This window comes from Mytilus galloprovincialis, chromosome 5, assembly GCF_965363235.1.
Source record: "Mytilus galloprovincialis chromosome 5, xbMytGall1.hap1.1, whole genome shotgun sequence".
In the NCBI taxonomy this organism is placed as follows: Eukaryota; Metazoa; Mollusca; class Bivalvia; order Mytilida; family Mytilidae; genus Mytilus; species Mytilus galloprovincialis.
In genome coordinates, this window is record NC_134842.1 from 79,027,310 (window position 1) to 79,048,880 (window position 21,571).

Genomic DNA, 21,571 nt, shown 5'->3' on the forward strand with positions numbered 1-21,571 from the left:
GATATTAGATTGATTCGGTTGTCAATCCACAATGTGCAGGTGGGATAATGAATTTGAAAATATTGTGAATAGTGCTTTGTATACTAGTACTCATAACAGTCGGCTGTCCTTTGTCGATGACATCATTTAGTTTAAACGTTTACCATCTACACAATTCAAGGCTCGCAATCCTCTGCAATGTATGAGTTTTTAAAACTACCATGTTATAGTTTGACATCAATAAGTGCTTGCCTATGTTAACAGATGTTGATGTCGAAAACCAAAATTTCAACCATAACATCTGTAATCACTTCTATCAAAAAGTATTTCCCCTCTACTGTCTCTTACTTGACTTCTACCTCTTAACTTACTATATCTAAATCTTTGATGATACGATTCGGTTGTGTGTCACAATGGTGTTGTCCCGCTTATATTCGAGGTGTTAAAGTCCTTTGTTGATTTGCCTAAGTGTTACAGCAAGTTCAGTTTCCTTTTCTTTCTCTGCTGCTACAGTCTGTTTCGATGTATAGTTTTCCTTCGATAGTTTATATATATCAAGTTTGTGTTCCTTTTTATGTTCCTCCAGGCTACACATAGACTTTCACATACATTGTAGTGTTCTTTCTCGATGTTCTTAATTAATTTACTTAATCCTTACATACATGTAAGCATAGTATGCATCATTGTACCTATCTATTGATTGCTGATTTTCAATGAGTTGATGGCTTTGTTCATTTATTCCACAAGCGACAACTTCATGATCATACATTGTCAGTGTCCTTCTGATTTGCATTGTGAGATCAAACATGATAATTTCAGGTTGATCAACATTGCCAGTTACGCTTCCTATCACGGTTTTGATCTCTGTCAATGATGTGTTTGGGGTGAAACGGATTGCCACTAATTCTGCATCATCACACATAGATCTTAGTTTGATTTAAATGAATGCTTCTTCTGCGTGGACATCATCTTTCGTTAGTCAAGGTACCGCATATTTCTTATGCAATATTTTACCTTATTTTCATTTCAGTTTTTGAGTATAGTGTGATGATGCAGATGATGTCAGCTGTAAGTCTCATTCCAATCAGAAATGAATCATGTGCCTATCCTTTGGTTTGAACTGTTCGTAATCCTCTGTGCCCAATATGGTGTCAAAATACGAGTTACAATGTATCTATTTTAAAGATATACTTACTCTACCAGCAAGAGAACAAATAGGAGAACAAACAATATAAAAATTTTATGTCAAATCAACAACAAAAATTGATATGGAAAATAAATATTGATAATCTACTATAAAACATGTGCACATGAATTCTTGGATATGCACCTCCGTTATCTTATATATATCAAAATCGTCATACATGTACCTTAAATGATATATAGATGTAGTAATGCCTAGTGACCCCCCCCCCCTTTTTTTCTTAACCTAGTTATATTATTAAACACGGAGCTTAATTTGTTGTATTCTTATGCTTGTCTTAATTAATTTTTTTTATAACATTGTGTCTTAATCATATTGAATCACTTGTAATCATTTGTATGTAATTAATGTTGTTTGTTCTGCTCCGTGTGGGCGCTTTGATTGGCAATAAAATATATTTGATTTGATTTGATTTTGTACCGTTGTAAATTTATAACTATCCCGTACACTAATTCTCTGATATTTTTTTCCAGTTCTAAATCTTAGTATTACACTTTCGTAAGCCCACCTAAATAATGTAGCAGCTAGGCTAGCTACGCGTTCAAATTCATAAATCTACGTAGCCGCTACGATATACACCTTATCGCTCATCCCGACTGACCCGGCCGCTTGAACATTTGACGTCAACAACAATCACTTTCCGATTGTGGCGTCAGATATTTTGTTTTATGACGTCAAAATTTTACGGGAACCTGTGTGATATCCAGTAATGGCGGACAAATAGCGATAAGGTGTATTGAATGCAACCCTGAAAGTGACAATTGAAATTAAGCGACTTACAGCCAAAAATGAGGCAAAGATACCAACGTAAGTCACTAATTCTCATATAACCGTGAAATTCCGTGTCATTGGGTTTTAAGTATCTGAAAATTGCTTAGTTTTTTGTTTCTACAAGCTTTAGGGTGTTTTTTCATGCCATCATAACCAAGAGAAAAGAAAAAAACTGACAGCAAAGGATTAAATGATCCAGAAATTTCAGTCTGAATCCATGGAATGTAGAACAGATGCAAAAACGTCTATGTCATAATTTATATTATATATTTTTGTACTTGCAAATAGCAGTGAATTATTTGTTTATACCAAATAGCTACTACCAATTTATAATCACTAAAACATATAATGCTCGGTCATACTTTTCTTTCCGAACTGACTTGTCCAGTTTTAAAATTCCGATCTTTTAAAAATTGTCGTATCCTTCAATGTAATTTACCAGTCCAAAGGTCTATGACTATGGAAACACATAACACAACAGACAATAAGTAACTTTTACATGTTCATTTTATCCCTATACATTGTATATTTATATTATAGAAAAGAATTAATTTTGACCCATGATAGTTTAAAGTGAAAATAAAACTAGAAACAAAGCATTCATAATGTTTGCCTATGTCAAGTTAAAATTGTAATCATACGGGACGTCGTTCCAAACAAATCCATCATCTTTACATCAAGTTACCGTGTGCATCTTTAATTATTAACTCTAACAAGGATAGAAAAATATCAGAATCTTTTCATGAAACTAATATGACTCTCAAAAATGTCAATTGAAAGCCGCAATGTAATCTACGAGTCGTAATCTACGAGTCATGCTATCACATAAAATGGTGTGTATCGATAGAAAAGGAGTGTAACGCATATACATATCTTTCCTTTCGAGCACCTCTTTCAATTGGAAGTTCCATTGGCGGCATGATTTGAATTGATGACAAAAAAATAACTCATTCAAATTGTTTACAATCAGGTAAGTCAAAATATTTTTCCATTCATATTTTAATACATTTAACAAGTAATTTATATATATCTTTACAAAATCAATTGTTTGTTTTGGCTTTGCAATGTTAATTAGTTGATGATCATGCGTGAAGAATATGCGATCACAGTGCAGAAATGACACAATTACTGTCCCGTAAATTTCTATGTTTGTCCCGTAAATTACAAGAACTTAATAAGTAAAAAAAAATGAGGTTAGACAGGTTATATGACTACGAATGAAGATTATTTTAGAACATACATAGACAGCAATCTTCTTAAATTGATCAGATACTAAACGAAGTTATCAAAACACTATATAAAGATAAAGAATAATACCTTAGTGCAGAATATTAAAAATAAATTTCATCAAGTTGTACCGGTTGTTATTTTAAAATCATCATCTATTATCTTTAGTTTGTTATCCCGTAGAATATCTGATTGGTATATGTTTTTATTTAAAATTTGGAGAATAAAATGTTTGTTTGTGATTATCAATGAAAAAAATACAATGACAATTGTTCCTGTTTGTAGTCTCGTAAATTACATTGTAATTTGATGTGCACAAATCTCATCTGTGAATGATTTTTTGTTATTTCATCAAAAACATCAGTCAAAATTATTAAATTTATTTGTTTTGATAATTTTTTAATTATTTTTGAGGTCAAAAAGGCGAAGTCTAAGTCACAAAGGATGAAAGAATACAGAGAAAGGAAAAGGCATCTCTAGGAGTGCACCGGTTGATACAAGAAAGTAATAGAACCAGAGAATATTATAAACCAACAAGTCAACTTAACAGTAAAGAGAAGAAGTTGACACCAGATGTCCATCAAACTGAGACTGAAATACAAAACAATGAAGTACAAAAAAAAATATCAACAGAAAGGGAAATATCTTTAATCAAATAAGGATAGTGTCTTATGTAGTAGCAAAATATGACAACATCGTTTTGAATGGGTAAAGTGTTAGAAATAATTACACCTGAAATGAATATATATTTCATGCATCGAGGGAAACTGGAAGTACATTAATTATAGATGGCCTAGCACAGAGGATACTGTCTGGATAGATTCCACAAAGATACTTTGCAGAGTTAATGACCCTACTACGACAAGGAGATCTAGGAGAGTTTTTGTCTTTCAAATTATTCAAAAATTCAAGATATAATTGCTGAATCTGAGAGACGTTTCAGTAAATATTTACACTCATAATGCCTTTTGCATACTTAAAATTCAGGACTTTTGCTACGACGTCTTTGGTGGATATAAAAAGTGAAATAATTTGACTTTTATAAAAAAAATGTAATTTACGAGCCAATGTGAAAAATCTGAAAAAATGACCTTAGCGATGTTTTTCAACAATACAATTTAACAAGTACTTTAAATAAGTGAATTTGGCTACTTTAAAAGTAAAGTAAGATCTCTGCAGGGTCAATTTAATAATTGTAATCTACAAGCCAAAAACTATGTAATTTACGAGACATTATTTTATATGCACAGCAAACAGTTCAGTACATTCATATTGGATTCCAACAATAAATTATCAAATTATGACCCTTTAGTTAGTAGATGTCTGAAAAGCTGTTGTATTTCTTGGGTTAAGCCATATTAAATTGAGACTTAATTTGAAAGAAGTCTTTTGCAAAACCTTGATTTGTGCAAACTTGTCTACCATGTATTTCAATCTGTTAACATTATTTAAATCAGTATTTTGTACATTTCTTGAGTTTTATATGTTTTAAAGGATTTTTTTTATTCATTAAATTGGTTGTATTTGTCACACAAAGTGTTTTGCTTCATTTTTAATTGTTAATATCACAAGCGATCATAGACTCGTAAATTACTAAGCTCATTTTACCCCACCTCCTGCTAATATCGAAAAAAATATTAAATTGTATGCGATGCTGCAGAAAATTTGGGAAAACGTCCTATAGATATATATGTTACTATTGGAGCACAAGCCAAAGTAAATTTAACACCAAAAAAAAATGCCGACCTTAATCCTTGAAATATCACGCTTATGTGAGAATTAGTGAAAAAAGTGATGACAAATTTGATTTTAACTGTAACAAATTGTTTTCATTTGGCCTTTTTACCTACAACAGACTCATTAACAATCAAACATTTGATTATGAAATGGAAATCAAAATCAACATGAAAAGACAAGTTTTCGATACGAAATGTCATAACTTAAAATATTGTGTGGTTTCTAAAACATCTGACATAAGAGACGTCAGGACCTTAGCATGACTTCTAGTTTATCCACCCCACATAACATGTTTCAATAGCAATGCATTTGTAGTTCATATAATTGTTTGTCAGTAAATGGGAAATAATCCAATTTAAATCGTGTTCATTTTTCATATACAGATCGATGCGTTACAGATCGGTACACTTTTGTTATCATGAAATGTATATAGTGTTCTTCTTCCGTTAATACCCATATATCAAAACCACATATTATTCTCATAATAATAATAACAAGAAATAGTAAAGTGCAATACCACACGACAGAGCCGATGGCCGAAACACAAAGAACGGGAAAATTTTAAGAAAGTTTTATATCATGCGATAAAAGAATTCAAAATTCAAGCAATAAATCTATAACCCTAAATTTTTGGAGACTTTAAGCAAATCTTCTAAGGAGTCCTTATCATAACCATCTTTGGCCGTTTCAGAACGCCATCTACCGTGCCTCTTAAAAAGTCGGTCTGGTAAACCCAAATTAGCACAAACACTAGCACCCCCAGACCTCAAACTGTGCAATCCATATCGCTTTATGTTATGAACAAAAGGCTTGAAAGCCTCAATAAAGAGCTCACGCATCCTTGAATACGACAAAGGGGTATTTTCTTTACGCAAAACATAGGCATCTTTACATTTTGTTAGATTTCGAAAAATAAACTCATCAGAATCACATGAAATATCAGCCCACTGCAAATATAATTCCATGTTTTTAACGGGACACTTATTTGAATGTGTACGAGCGATTAATACTGAATTTCCATCTCTATATACATCTGTTTTACTATGTTGTATTAGAATTGACATATAACACTCTAAAATAACTATATCACTTCTTTTAATATTAAGCATCTCAGAAACTCTTAAAAAACCAGCAAATGCAGTGAAACACGCACAAATTATACGTTGATTATACAAGTTACCAAAAAAAACATGGCATCATACATTTTATGCAGCAATTCCACCGAAATAGGTTCCTTTTTATTCGTAGGAGTAGCCAAACTGCGTTTCGCACCTTCTAACACATTAATAACTAAAGACGAATCAGTCGGTGAACATAAAGATCCAATTAGTGAATGTATCCACTTTAAAGAATAAAACGCCTGAACAACTGGACTAACAGTATTGCTCGACTGTGTCAGAGAAGCTAAATATATAGCTACGTGAAAAGCTTTAGCTAGTAAAATATCACAATTTTCAATTCCGTTCAATATAGCCCATTTTTACCATCGTAAAAAACTTTGATAATACCCTTTTGTTGTAGATGCTGCTCGAGATTCCAAAAGTAATTCTGGAAGTAAATTCACTTTACTAAGTAAAGAGACAGGTAGATTCTGCAATTCTCCAGCGAATGCCTGCAAAAATATATGTGTAATTGAAAGGAAACATTAATAATGAAAATCATTTAAAATCATTACAATCATCTTAATACTACAATCTAAATGTCACTGTAATATTCGCCACTGTCAACACAAACACACAAGAAATCCATGTTAAATAACATTCTATAAGAAAAGATCAAGAGAGATCTATAATACATGCTCACATCAAAATGAGCTAACTAGATGAAAAATCCATCCGTAATGCTAACATGCAAAAAGTTAAATCAACATTGCCAAATATGGCCTTCTTACTCTTACCAGCTATATAAGCATTTTTGTAAGTAGGAAGATCTATAAAATTTAAAACAGTTCTCAACGATATGTCTGGCTCACCTTCACTGTCCATGATTAAATTCGAATGTACTTAAATCGACAAAACACAACTAGAACAATAAACGTGACCGATCGAGTGGACCCTGTCGTGCCGAATGATTTAACCTCCAAATCAGATGAAACACATACAAAAAATGTAACCTAAAAACGCCACCTATGGGCAGACAATTCAGAAGAAAATAATTTCATACTAATTCATAAATTCAAACGATTGAAATTATATTTATTTTCATTTTTACAGTATTGGGTTGATACATTTGTACAGCTGCCGGTAGACTATAAGTCCCCGAGGGTATCGTTTGCTCAGTAGTCTTGTACATGATTTAAATCTGTAACAATAAAAAAAAAATAAGATGTGGCATGATTCCCAATGAGACACACTTTAAATCAATAGAATTTGGGTATCACAGTAGCAACAAAAATAATGATTGGTAACAGTTGGGCCTCATGTTCAAACATATAGTACTATCAAAGAAAGAATAAATGTTTAACATTGAGAATTGTCTCTTCATTTGTACACATCCATATTTAACAAGTGTTAACGATTATACCCTTATTGTATTAAACATACAGGTTAAGGGTGCATAATGTTTGCCAAACTCAAGAGGATGTGTCACGTGCATCAGGTGGCACACCCTGGATCAGTCTCGATAGTACCATAGAACGAATTGAGAAGTAAACAACTTTAGGTAAAAAACGGCTTTAAATCCGATACCGCTTAGTAAACTAACAAAATCTCCGAATTCATAAATATAAATCACTCGAAAAAACTAAAATTAATAAATATAAGTTATAGTTATTGACCAAGCAAGTCGGTATATAGAATTTAATCTGCACAGCTCAGGTGACCCTTATTAACCCGAACGACGTAGGAGTTCGGGTTAAAGGGTCACCCTGAGCGCGTGCAGATTAAATTCTATATACCGATTTGATTGGTCAATAACTGTTTTAACACATGACGTCATTAATTTACGTGAACGTTTTATATGTGGACGATATTCCGCAATCCACGGATCCTAGGAAAGTTTATTGTAGGGTAAAGAAAGGGGAAAATACGACTTTCATTGGTAAGTTTTAAATTGATAACTTTTTTTTAGGTTTAGACTTATTGTAAAATTGCAAATTAATGGTAGATTTTTTTTTTTTAATCTATTCCCATTTTTTTTTAATAGAGAAAGATAAACCGAGGAAGAATTAGATGTTATATTTTAAATTTTAAATGTTTAATAAACAGAAAATACTTTTCTCTTTCCAATCTTTTACTCCCCCTCCCCCAAATTCTTTGTATCTACTGACAAGTCCATCTAAATGAAGTCTGATTGATCTCTAGCTAACCTCCCTGTTTTAAAACAAACTTAAATATGACCCCCTTCAAATTCGATCCAAAAATATGGGGAATAGATATTCAAGAAGTCGTTATAAATTCCATTGAATCTAAAACTAGTCCAAATCAGATTTCTTTTATTCGGATATTCTTAGATACATTTCTTTTTTTGGCGGAAGTTACCAAAAATAGTTTTAACTTTCTTTCTGACTTTAAAACACTGATTTAAGTTTTATGTTGTACGCAAAATATAATACTGAAACATTTTATGTTCAAGCTAAGATGAAAAAAAAGGAATGAGAAACCTTTCTTTTTTCCTATTCTGAAACTACGATGTTTGTACAAAGTTCAGTTTTGTCGTAATTTCAAGGCAGATGGTGTATTCGGATGTGGGGACGAACATGTCGTTCACCCAAGGATTGGACAAATTATCGTGTTTTGCCTTAAAATCGTCAATATTGTTTTTAGTCTCGCTACGCTCGGTGATATATTTTTTTAATTTGATAGAATAACGCCCCTTTTAAAATCTAGGAACCGCCCCTAAAGGTAAAAATAGATTTGAACTGTGCGGTATATCTGAGGTAGTTAATGCACACCTTTGCTGTGCATTATCCAGATTATAGCACAGTAAGAACAAAGAGATTTTACCCATACCATGTGTTAAGCAAAGTTAAATAGCAAGAATCGACAAACACCTGACTTGATCATACAGCATGTGGCTGGGTAAAACAAATGTTTTCTGGCACCTTTCCCGAATAGTCTGTTACAGACAATTATATATTTACAAATTTTGAATTTACAAATTTTGAATTTAAAAATTTTTGAGAAACTAAGATTTCAGTTCTCCAGGCAAAGTTGATATTAGTTGGATTTGGCAATGTTTTTGTATATAGTTTTTTCCTGGTCATGATGCTCCTCAATCGTTTCGCCTTTTCCTAATGTCCCTAATGAAGGTAAGTTCAGAAAAGAGCTTCGGACGCATGACATTAATAAAGTTGTTCTTTTTTTTAACTATAATTTTATTACTAAGATAATGAAAGAGACACACAATATTTGTCTCTGTCAATAGTATTAATGGTGCAATTTTACTCAGGAAAACACAACCAAAGAACGATAACTGCAATATTATTGACATAGTTTAAATCTTGTGGTTACAAGAGCGCAATTATTTGTAATGCATTTTCCATAGGACCCCAGTGGTATTCAAAAATTTATTTCTTGAAGAATAAACAAACTAGAAAAAAATGGGTAGCAGTTCCTGAGACTATAGATGTCAGCCTTTTATTACAGCAAAAAAAAAAAGTATATGGTCATGCGGCCTAAAATGCAGTTGTTATGGAAGCTTCCTAATTCCGCACTAAATTGGAAAGGCTAATTTTGAATGGATCCTCAGTTAATAAAAAAATTCTATCTTCTACACATTGTGAATTATGAATTTAACTTTCACCAATGTTCAAACCTAAATGGATAAGCTTTCAAATAAAAAATAATTCCAACTTGCATCATCCAATCAGGAGCTTCAAAGTTTTTTTTCTGAGTACCATCTTGGGGTAAAAAAGGGCCGGTTGAATGTAAACAAATAATTGCGCTCTTGTAACCTATAGGTGCATTTCACAACACACTTATACCTATAGACATGGTTGATAAATGTGTTAAATTTAAAACAAAATGTAAATTGAATAACTCAAGTCCGTGCCGTCTTAAAAAAAAATGGGAATAAAGAGGACAATCGGTTATGCTCAAATATATATATAGAACTGTTTAAGTCCAAGTCCCACTAGACCACGATCGAATCATGATCACCGCGATCTACAATTAATTCAGATCGTGGTAAGGTCGCGGTATGAGGGCATAAAATGTTTATTTTTGGTTTTTTTTACGATGATACAACGTCCTCATTACACTTCTACAACGATCCCGCTACGATTATACCACGTTCTCATCACGCTTTTTCTACGATTGTCATGATCTTACTCCGCTGACAACGTTCTCACTACGACTATTCCACGAGTTATCCAATTGCAACACGATCTTACCACGCTTTTACTGCGATAATAGCATGTTCTTACCACGATTATACTACGTTCATATCGCGATCTTACTACGTTTTCATTAATAACATCAACATCGTGTTCCATATCACTACTGTTCTATTCCTTCTATTTCTGATTGATACGTAGATTTCTCGGAAAAGATACAGTCTTGCCACTAACATTTACTAGAACACGTGGGCGTGGTGGCAGTGGTAGAGGCAGAGGTAAAGGGATCTCTGATAGTTACGAATCCTGATCCAGCAGAGATGTCGGACCGACCAATCCAACCTAATTTACAACATATGTCTGGTCCATCAAGCTAAAATGACGATATTTTTGTGAACGATAGCAGAAATGACACAGATGTGTCAAGCATGGTTGAGCAGTTATAGAAATTAAATGAATAAGAAGTCCTAATTACAGACAATCAAAAGCTGAAGATACTAAATATGACGTGTGTTATGTTAAAATGGCAATGAGAATGGTGGTCGTAGCATGAACGTAGTCAGCTCGTAAGAAGAGCGTGATGAGGACGACAAGGGCGTGCTAGAATCGTACTATGGTCTTGAACTGCGTGTTGTAAACGTGGTTTGGACGTAGTGGAAGCTTAGTTGGGTCGCGGTGAGAACGTGATGGTCTTCGTGAGGTCGTAATATCGTCGTTGTGAGATAGTAGCGCAATTTCTCTCCGAATAGAATAACGCTCTCGCTACGATGGTACAGCGACCTTTGAGATCTTACCGCGACATTAATGCACTCTCACTACGCTTCTACTACGACCTGATTATTCCACGACCGCACCACGATTGTTTTAAACTGATTCAAAGTTGGCGACCATGATACTGTACGACCTTACTGCGATCTGCACGATCGTCAAAATTTGCATTTTTTTCACAGATCGTAGTGCGATCGTGGCCTAGTGGGACTGCGGTACTAACTAAATACATTTATAAATCATGTGTTTTTGAAATACTTATGCTTTTCTATCTCAGGAACATATTACCTTAGCTGCATTCGGATAAACTTTCAGGAATTGTTGGTTCTCAATGCTCTTCATCTTTGTACTTCATTTAGCCTTTTTCAATTTTTTTTTATTTATTCGAGCGTCACTGATGAGTCTTTGGTAGACGAAACGCACATCTGGCACAAATACAAAATGTCAATCCTGGTTAATACTTTGTATCAAAATAAGGCTATGTGACACGATTACCAATGAGACAACTCTCCACCAAAGAGAATGTATGTGTGTTTACATTTATCAATTTTCTTTGACGAACAAACAATTCATTTTAAAAGAAAAAAGGTGGAAAAATAATTTGTATGAATGAGTTTTTCTTCTTGCCATATATTTCAATTATAATTTACACATAATGCACCGCTTACTATTTTCATATCTATATCTTCATGTACATGTATCGGTTTGGGGTGTTCTTTTTCCTTTTCCCATACTTCAGAGTGAATACTAAGGAAATGGAATTCAACGCCATAACATTTTTAGCTGGTAACAGGTATAAAATAATGTCACTCGCGATCGAATTATAAGTCTTTTTTTAACTATTGTAGGTGTCATGCATGCATCGATTCTGTTCTTTGTATTATAGTTGTATCAAAATTAAATTTTTCATAAATGCAATATTTTACTGTGGTGTGTGCAGTGAAGACAGTGGCACTGCAGTACACATAAGTATTTGATGTACTACCATACCAAACAATTGATAATTCGTTTACTTAAATAACGTCCAGTGGCAACTAGTTCATTCAATAGTATCAAGAGGTAGGTCTGCAACCATTTAACAATATAGCCAACACGTATTGGTGCAACATGAATCGATCAGAATGATAAATGCTAAATTCTGAACTTGCTTATTGATAAGGCAGTTTGGTGACCTATATTTGTTAATTTCTATGCATTTGGTCTCTTGTGGAGAGTTGTCTCATTGGCAATCATACCACGTCTTCTTTTTTATATTTCCACTTGAAAGAGAGCCTTTTTGAAAAAATAGGGGAGAGAAGACACAGAAGTAACATGTATATTGAATGTTGTTGACCCTCCATTATGTTTGGATAAATTAAATATAAAACTTTACACAATTGCAAATGCTACACTTGCGAACTATTAACCTCACTGTATGCATTACAACTGTCCTTCTGTTTATCACTCTTTCAAGTAATGATGATTTTGTTGTTTGTAAGACTGAGGAGTGATATATTTTAAGCTTTCTGACAGTTGAAGCTAATTGTTTTTCATGTTTATTTGTTATATACGGTACAGAAGATGCAAACTTTAAAACACTCCATCAGTAAATGAAGGATAGAAGTGATAACAAATCTAAATCAGACAAACTTTAAAACACTCCATCAGGTAAATGAAGGATAGAAGTGATAACAAATCTAAATCAGATGAACTGTTTAAGAAATGTTGGTATGGAAACACATAGAATAAATCATCTGATCGTTTATTCAGGCCTTTGTTTTAAAGATGTATTTATTGTTTTATTTTGTTGGGTTTTTTTTGTGTTTGTGTTTGTTTGTTTGTTGTGTTTTTTGTTGAAGGTTGAAGATAGACAAACTGACAAAATGAGTCTTTGTACAGAAACAGCATTTTAATTGAACCATGTTCGTTTTACAGCATGTCGAATCAGTCGTGTGCCAGATATATCTGTTTAAGGTTTTCAACTGGTTTTTATAGTTCGTTCTTATGAAGTACTTTTATACCACTGTCCAATGTTAGTGGAGGGTTGTGATCCCGCTAACATGTTTAACCCCGCCACATTCTGTATGTATGTGCCTGATCCAAGTCAGGAGCCTGTTATTCAGTGGTTGTCGTTTGTTTATGTACTTCAACTTTTACTAACACTCTAGACAGTTTACACTGTAACAAGAGGCAGACAAGTAATACAAGTAATAATTTACAATGGTGAACAAGATAGAAAGAAATATACATACATAGTTCATTATACCTAATTCTCTGTACACAAGTATACACATACATAACACGTGATAATTATTCAAAGCTATAATAATGGGATCTGAGATCGCCAGTCGATTACATGTAAGTGATAATATATTAGAATTATAGATATTTCATAAGTTTTTTGATAAAAATAGACAAGTTATTTAAGACTTTTACATTACATAAAGACATCAAACCTTTCATTTTATATTCTGAGGGGTTAACAATATAGTAATTTGGAATATATGCACGTCTTAATTTTTTAACCTCGTCATTTTGACATACAAATAAGTAATGAAACTGATTTCCAATACAATTATTTTTACACAAAGTACATAGTCTTTCCTCTTTTGGAATATTATGCCATCGACCAGTTTCTAGTGGAATTTTGATATTTGAGCATCTAAGTTTGGTAATATAATATTCTATTTTCTTTTTTTAATCTTACCAAATAATTTTCTAAACAAAAAGCGTGTTTAAACAGTAAATAATATCCACCTCTAGAAGAGTTTTCAGCATCACTAAACCACTTTTGAATAAACTGATCTTGTAAAATTTGCTTAACATATATTTTGAAGTCAACATTTCTTAAAATACATTGATTGTTCCATACATAGCTTAAACCTGTGTTGTCTAATGTAGACCTATTACAATTAATCCACTTAGAAATAATATTTCCAGAATTATGCATCTTATACAAAAATTGGTATAATAATCCTGATAATTTCGTGCTGTTTAACAATAATTTTGACCAGAATGATAAAATTCGTAATCGTACTTTAATTTCCAAGGGATACGTGCCAGTTTCACCGTACACCATATAATTAGGAGTACTGCTTCTTAATGAAAGAATTCTTTTCAAAAATTTTAAATGAACTCTTTCTAAAGCATCTATGTTTTCGAAACCCCATATTTCACAAGAGTAAATCAGTATGGGTTCAACCAAAGAATCAAACAATTTTAGTTGCAAATCAATAGGAATATTTAAATTCCTTATTTTTCTGTAGAGAGCATAGAGTGCCTTTTCTGCTTGTTCTATCAATTTTTTTCTGGCATTTGTAAATCTACCGTTACAATTAAACAGCAAGCCTAGATAAGGATAAAAATCTACTATTTCAATATCAGAACCATATAATTTAAAATCATGTAAGTGGTTTCTTTTGCTTTTTCTTTTTGAAAATATCATAATCTTTGTCTTATCTGTGTTCACAGAAAGTTTCCATTGAGTACAATATAATTCAAACATATCTAATGTATTTTGCATATCACTTGCTGTTTCAGCAAGTATGATAGTGTCATCTGCATAAAATAAGATAAAAATTTGTAAATATAGTCCAATATGTTCTTGACAATGCGTTGATACTGTTTCAAGTCCATTTATGTTATTTTCACACAAAAATTCTTCTAGATCCGAAAGAAAAATAGAAAACAAAAAAGGTGATAAATTTTCTCCTTGGCGTACTCCGAGATCACTAGAAAAGAAGCCAGAAATATCATTTCCCTTTTTGACACAAGATTTAATGTTATCATACATATTAAAAATCACTCTTAAAATTTTTCCGGTAACTTTTACCATAACCCCAATCTCCAAACAGTATCAAACGCTTTCTTAAAGTCGATAAACGTACAATAAAGTTTTTTACCAAATGATAAATATAATTCTATCAGCACATGTAAACAAAATATGTTATCCAGAGTTGAATAGCCTTTCCTGAAGCCAGCTTGTGCTTTTGGAATTATTTCAAATAAGTCTGCATATTTTGAAAGTCTCCCATTCAGTATGGCAGTAAATAATTTTCCCAGAGAAGATACTAGAGTAATTCCTCTGTATGAGTCAGGATTAAGGGGGTCCCCCTTATTTTTGAAAAATGGCAAAATAATACCTAATGTCCAAGCTTCAGGAATGGCTCCAGAGTCTAATATTTTATTAAATAACTTAAGATAAAGGGGCATCATAAATTGAATGGTAGATTTCACATATTCATTGGTGACCATATCGTAACCTGGCGCTTTTCCGTTTTTTAAATCTTAAACGGCTTTAAAAATTTCATTTTCTGTAATTTTACCATTTAAGATTGCATTTACACGTTCGTCATTGCAATCTGGTATTTCAAAATCTACATCATCTCGTTCTCCGTCTGTGTTCAAATTTTTAAAATAAGCGTGAAGTTCATCAAGATCGATTGGTGTGTTTTTATCCTGTGGTCTTTCAAAATTATTCAAAACATTCCATAATTTTTTTGGATCATGTTGATCCATACTACGCAGCTCGTTTTCAGCTTTAAATTGAAACTCCTCGTAACTTTTGTTCATTACTGTTTTATATGCCTTATTTGCTTTTTTCAAATCGTATCTACTTTCCTCTGTTTTAAATAAATTATGTGTTTTCTTTGCTTGATGAAAATTATCTCGTTTTAAACGACATTGCGCATTAAACCACGGTTGGTGTTGTTTTGAATTTCGATTAATTTTGGCGGGTTTATTTCCGAAATTTTCGATGGCTGAATCAAGAAACACTTTATTTAAACTTTCGACTAATTCGTTAAGGTCAGTTTGAAAATTTTCATTAGTTATATCAAACGTGTCTAACTGGTTCGACAAGTTATCAATGGTCAATTTACTTTCAACGCTGTCAACAAATTGATCTCTTTTGTCACCAATCCAACGAATATGCTTACTAGGCACATTCGGTGAATTGTTTTTATCAAGCAAATCATCAGGTAACATCGCTGAAAGATTGAATTGCAATCTACAATGAATATCAGAAATTAACACATGGTACATGTATGGGTAAAATCTCTTTGTTCTTACTGTGCGATAATCTGGATAATGCACAGCAAAGGTGTGCATTAACTACCTCAGATATACCGCACAGTTCAAATCTATTTTTACCTTTAGGGGCGGTTCCTAGATTTTAAAAGGGGCGTTATTCTATCAAATTAAAAAAATATATCACCGAGCGTAGCGAGACTAAAAACAATATTGACGATTTTAAGGCAAAACACGATAATTTGTCCAATCCTTGGGTGAACGACATGTTCGTCCCCACATCCGAATACACCATCTGCCTTGAAATTACGACAAAACTGAACTTTGTACAAACATCGTAGTTTCAGAATAGGAAAAAAGAAAGGTTTCTCATTCCTTTTTTTCATCTTAGCTTGAACATAAAATGTTTCAGTATTATATTTTGCGTACAACATAAAACTTAAATCAGTGTTTTAAAGTCAGAAAGAAAGTTAAAACTATTTTTGGTAACTTCCGCCAAAAAAAGAAATGTATCTAAGAATATCCGAATAAAAGAAATCTGATTTGGACTAGTTTTAGATTCAATGGAATTTATAACGACTTCTTGAATATCTATTCCCCATATTTTTGGATCGAATTTGAAGGGGGTCATATTTAAGTTTGTTTTAAAACAGGGAGGTTACATGTAGCTAGAGATCAATCAGACTTCATTTAGATGGACTTGTCAGTAGATACAAAGAATTTGGGGGAGGGGGAGTAAAAGATTGGAAAGAGAAAAGTATTTTCTGTTTATTAAACATTTAAAATTTAAAATATAACATCTAATTCTTCCTCGGTTTATCTTTCTCTATTAAAAAAAAATGGGAATAGATTAAAAAAAAAAATCTACCATTAATTTGCAATTTTACAATAAGTCTAAACCTAAAAAAAAGTTATCAATTTAAAACTTACCAATGAAAGTCGTATTTTCCCCTTTCTTTACCCTACAATAAACTTTCCTAGGATCCGTGGATTGCGGAATATCGTCCACATATAAAACGTTCACGTAAATTAATGACGTCATGTGTTAAAACAGTTATTGACCAATCAAATCGGTATATAGAATTTAATCTGCACGCGCTCAGGGTGACCCTTTAACCCGAACTCCTACGTCGTTCGGGTTAATAAGGGTCACCTGAGCTGTGCAGATTAAATTCTATATACCGACTTGCTTGGTCAATAACTATAACATAACGAATCAAAATCAATAACTTCAAATTCCGTAATATAGGGGAACAAATCTCCTGATACTATTAAGTAATCAACTAGACTAGTTTCTTTGCTAGTTACTTTGCCCATATTTTTGTCGTTACCAATTCTGCCATTGGCAATATATAAACAATTGTTTTTACATAATTGCAAAAGTTTGTTACCATATACATTGATGCGACCTTTGTCCTCGGACGATCTTTGTAAGGATACATTATATAAACATAAATTGTAATAGTCATATAAACATCTATCTATCTCATCTATTCCATCATAATTCAAAATTTTTGAAAGTTCATCGTCTGGTATAATATAATCACAAAGAGACCCTGTTCTGGCATTAAAATCGCCAAGTAGTGCAGTTGCAGTGCTTTGATCTTTTAACGTAATTAATTCTGTTTCAATTTCATCAAAGGCATCCTTGGAGGAGTACCTTGAATTTTCGGGAGGTACATAAATACAACCAAACATAATTTTAGTTAATTGCATTGGAATATCTACTTTAACCCAAAGTACAAACTCAGAGTCTGTGTTTATAAATGTAAGAAAATTTTTTAAACATTTTTTAAAAATAACTGTTATACCTCCAGATTTTCGTTCAAATTTTTTTCTATTTTTGGTAAAATAATCATATCCCTTAGGCAAGTTAAGCTGGTCTAAATTATCTAGTTTTGACTCAATACATACAAAAATGTCATTTAGTTCAATCAAATCAGTAAATTCTTTAAATATTAATCGATTTTTTAGGCCACATACATTTAAGCATGAAATATTTAATGAGTGAGAATTGTTACATATACTGGGTTTAAAGTTCAACTGTCCTCTTGTTTGCCTGTCCTATATGTGGCGGGGACGGCCAAAACCTGCTCTTGACTCGTCTCGTGAGCCAAAGTGCTCCCTTAGAAATTGACTGCCTTGTTGAGATGGATACATGTTGTCTTGCGAAGGGTTGTTGGGTACATTGGAAGCATTTTTCTGAGCTTCAATTACATCTTCAGGATATATTCTGTGACCATTGACGTATAGCTTGTCTTCTTTAAGACGTGCATGATTTCCTAGACGTTGTTCTCGTTTGAAAATAGGCCATAGAACATTTCTTCTTTCTACCATTTCGTATGGATATTGCTCAAAGACGCTGAAAGATGTTTCTTTCAGTTTAGCAGGGGCAGCTCTAAGAACTTTGTTTCTATCCTTTCGACTTTCAAATTTAGCTACTATGGTTCTTGGTTTGGCGTCCTTGCGTGGTCGGAGGCGGTGAACAATATGAAATTTGATTTCTTCGTTTATCTTAAGTTTTTCTTTGATAAATTTCTTAAGGACTGTTTCCGTTACATATTTGTTTTTCGTTCATTTTTTATACATAAATTGGGTCGTTAGTTTTCTCGTATGAATTGTTTTACATTGTCATTTCTGGACCTTTTATAGCTGACTATGCAGCATGGGCTTTGCTCATTGTTGAAGGTCGTACGGTTACCTATAGTTGTTAATTTCTATGTCATTTTGATCTCCTTGGCAATCATTCCACATATTCTTTTTTATATGACTGTAACTATGATGTTTGGACACAACATTCACGATTAGATGTTAGTATGCATTAATACACATAGCACACAGCCAAACGACAGTTCCCATAGACAATTTGCTGCAATGGTTAGTATGCATCAGCAGACACTGACATTGACATTAAATGTATATATTTTTATTATATTCATTTCCAATGTATATTTCACTCTCGTCAAAACCGAACGTAAATCTTTTTTCTGACATCTTTTTCTACAGATATGATGCATTTACCGAGTGTGTTTTTTTGTTTTTTTTGCTATGTAAAATATAATATTGATTTGTAATGCTGGTTGTTGCATGCATCTCTCCATTTGAAGATCGTGCATTTCCCTTATATTTTGTTCGATCGTAGTTTATTAGATAAAATACTGTTTCCGCTTATTCATTATTCCGAAAAGGCAACAACATCATACATAGAAAAGAACTCACTTTATCGTGCCACGAAATGGATGACTAATTTTTAGCTTACTTCGTTGTGTTATTTTGTGCATGGCTTTGTTCAGGTCATACGATGACCTTTAGTTTCTAACTGCTATGTCATTTTGGTCTCTGGTTGGAAGTTGTCTCATTTGCAGTCTTCGCATCTTCTTGTTATTTTCGTATACCCAACAAGATTGAAAGCAAGTACAAAATGTGACGTTGAAATAAAAGCTAAATGTGCTTACGTTCAGCGTTTTGAACATACATTTTTTTATTTATTTCATGTTGATCATCAAATTTGTTGAATACTATTTATACCTTTTGATAAATGCATTTCGAATGACGCAAGTGCAATTTCGCGTTTGATCCTGTTATATTTCTGGAAGAAACAGACTTCAATATAGTTTATACAGCTGTCAAATAAAAGTTATACAACATAACATAACATTAGAAGGAGAGATCGGTTCTTGTTATTAAAAAATCGGTTAAATACCGAGATTGTGATTTGATTTTTGCTATCAATCAAAATCAGCGCAGGCATTAATTAGCTTAATTAAGTAAATAGGATGTTTCAACACTCAATCAGAAAAAAAGAGAATGATAGGTGGTGAAACGTAAGATAAATGGTAAGAATGGCATCATAGCCGACAGATTTAAGTGTATTTTGACATAAGAAAACAGAATTGAATACTAAAAGATCGAAGTGGGTGTAAATATTTTCAATACTTGAAGAATTATAAAAAGTAAAACTGATTGTTTGCTTACAATATTTAACTCAAACCTGACATAGACGGAAGGCAACTCAAACCTGACATAGACAGAAGGTGACTACAATACTGGCAATATAGTTTTGAAAGTTATACTACATATATCTGAAATAGCCCTCGCCGTACAGCCTTTTTGTACTGGAAAGACGACGTAATTCATATCAATTAATCACTCTACATGTATCGAAAATTATCATTATTTCCTTCTTTCTAGCCGTGTTGTGCTACTGTAACAATGCAGATATAAAGTTCAGGCAAAAATAAATTCTCAAAGAAGTTCAAATCTCATAAGGGAGCTACCATTTGATTTTTATGGGGGGGGCTAGGATGAAATTTGAAAAAAATAGGCAGGACAGGAGTTTTGAGTAAAAAAAAAGGCAGGATGAGACACTTTGCAAAAAAAAAAGGCAGGATGACAATTTAGGTAAAAAAAGTCAGGATAAACTAATAAAAAAAAAAAGGCAGGACCGAATAGAGTGAAAAATAAAAAGGCAGGACAGAGATTACAACTAAAAAAAAATGCAGGACAAAATTTTTCATCCTAGCCCCCCCCCATAAAAATCAAATGGTAGCTCCCTAAATCTATTAAGACGAGACAAATAAAGGTAACAAACAAAAAATGAGTGAATCAGTTGAAAGAGACTTGAAGCGTCGACACTTATGAATGCAGCACCTACAATCTAACAGTGTAAAATGCATACATGTACGCATTTGATTTGTTTGAGCTAGCATTTAATTCATCCCAAGTACAAATGTATATATGCCATTTGGTAAAGAAATAAAATTGAGAATTGAAATAGGGAATGTGTCAAAGAGACAACATCCCGGCCATAGAACAGACAACAGCAGAAGGCCACCAACAGGTCTTCAATGCAGCGAGAAATTCCCGCACCCGGAGGTGTCCTTCAGATGGCCCATAAACAAATATGTATACTTGTTCAGTGATATAAACGCCATACTAAACTCCAAATTGTACACAAGAAACTAAAAATAAAAAAATTACAAGACTAACAAAGGCCAGAGATGCATTACTTTTTCTTTAAGGGATTGGATACTTGTTATAGGAAAATACCACTCTTTTATTTGTATTTGTCAGACGTGATTGCGGGATTTATCCAATTTTGAAAGTCAATGTTGTAATACGTGAGGAGTCATGTGACCAAAAAAACCTTTTCTATTGAAATAATTTCTATTTCTAACACTAAAAAAAGTGTTAATTTTATCAACGGGGAGTTAAGAAAAAGCATTTTAGTACCACAGTACTGTGATTTTAACAAAACATAAGAGCAACTCTTGCTTTATATGTTTAATGTTGTGTGCATGACTCGATATGTATGTTTTGTTTTACTTGTTGTTATGTCGGTTTTAAAAGCTCTTCAGAGCTTATGTTTGTAATTGCTTGCTTATACCGACTCTAAATAAAGCTTTATGTCTTATGTCTAAGAGTTGGCGATGTATTTATAAAGTGGCGATGTAGTGTGGGGCGAGTTTACATTGTTTGATATCTACTCATCGTGTTCGGGGGTCATAAAGGGTATACATCATATAGTAATATATAAAGTATATTATAATGGTTGTGTGGCGTTCTAAACTAGATTTTATAAATTGTAAATGGTTTTTCGTCTA

At 32.7% G+C, this 21,571-nt stretch overlaps 1 pseudogene; it reads right to left on the reverse strand.

Moving 5' to 3' along the window:
• Positions 1-5,365: 5,365 nt before the first annotated feature.
• Positions 5,366-6,539, reverse strand: LOC143074742 (uncharacterized; annotated as a pseudogene).
• Between the last annotated feature and the right edge of the window lie 15,032 nt (positions 6,540-21,571).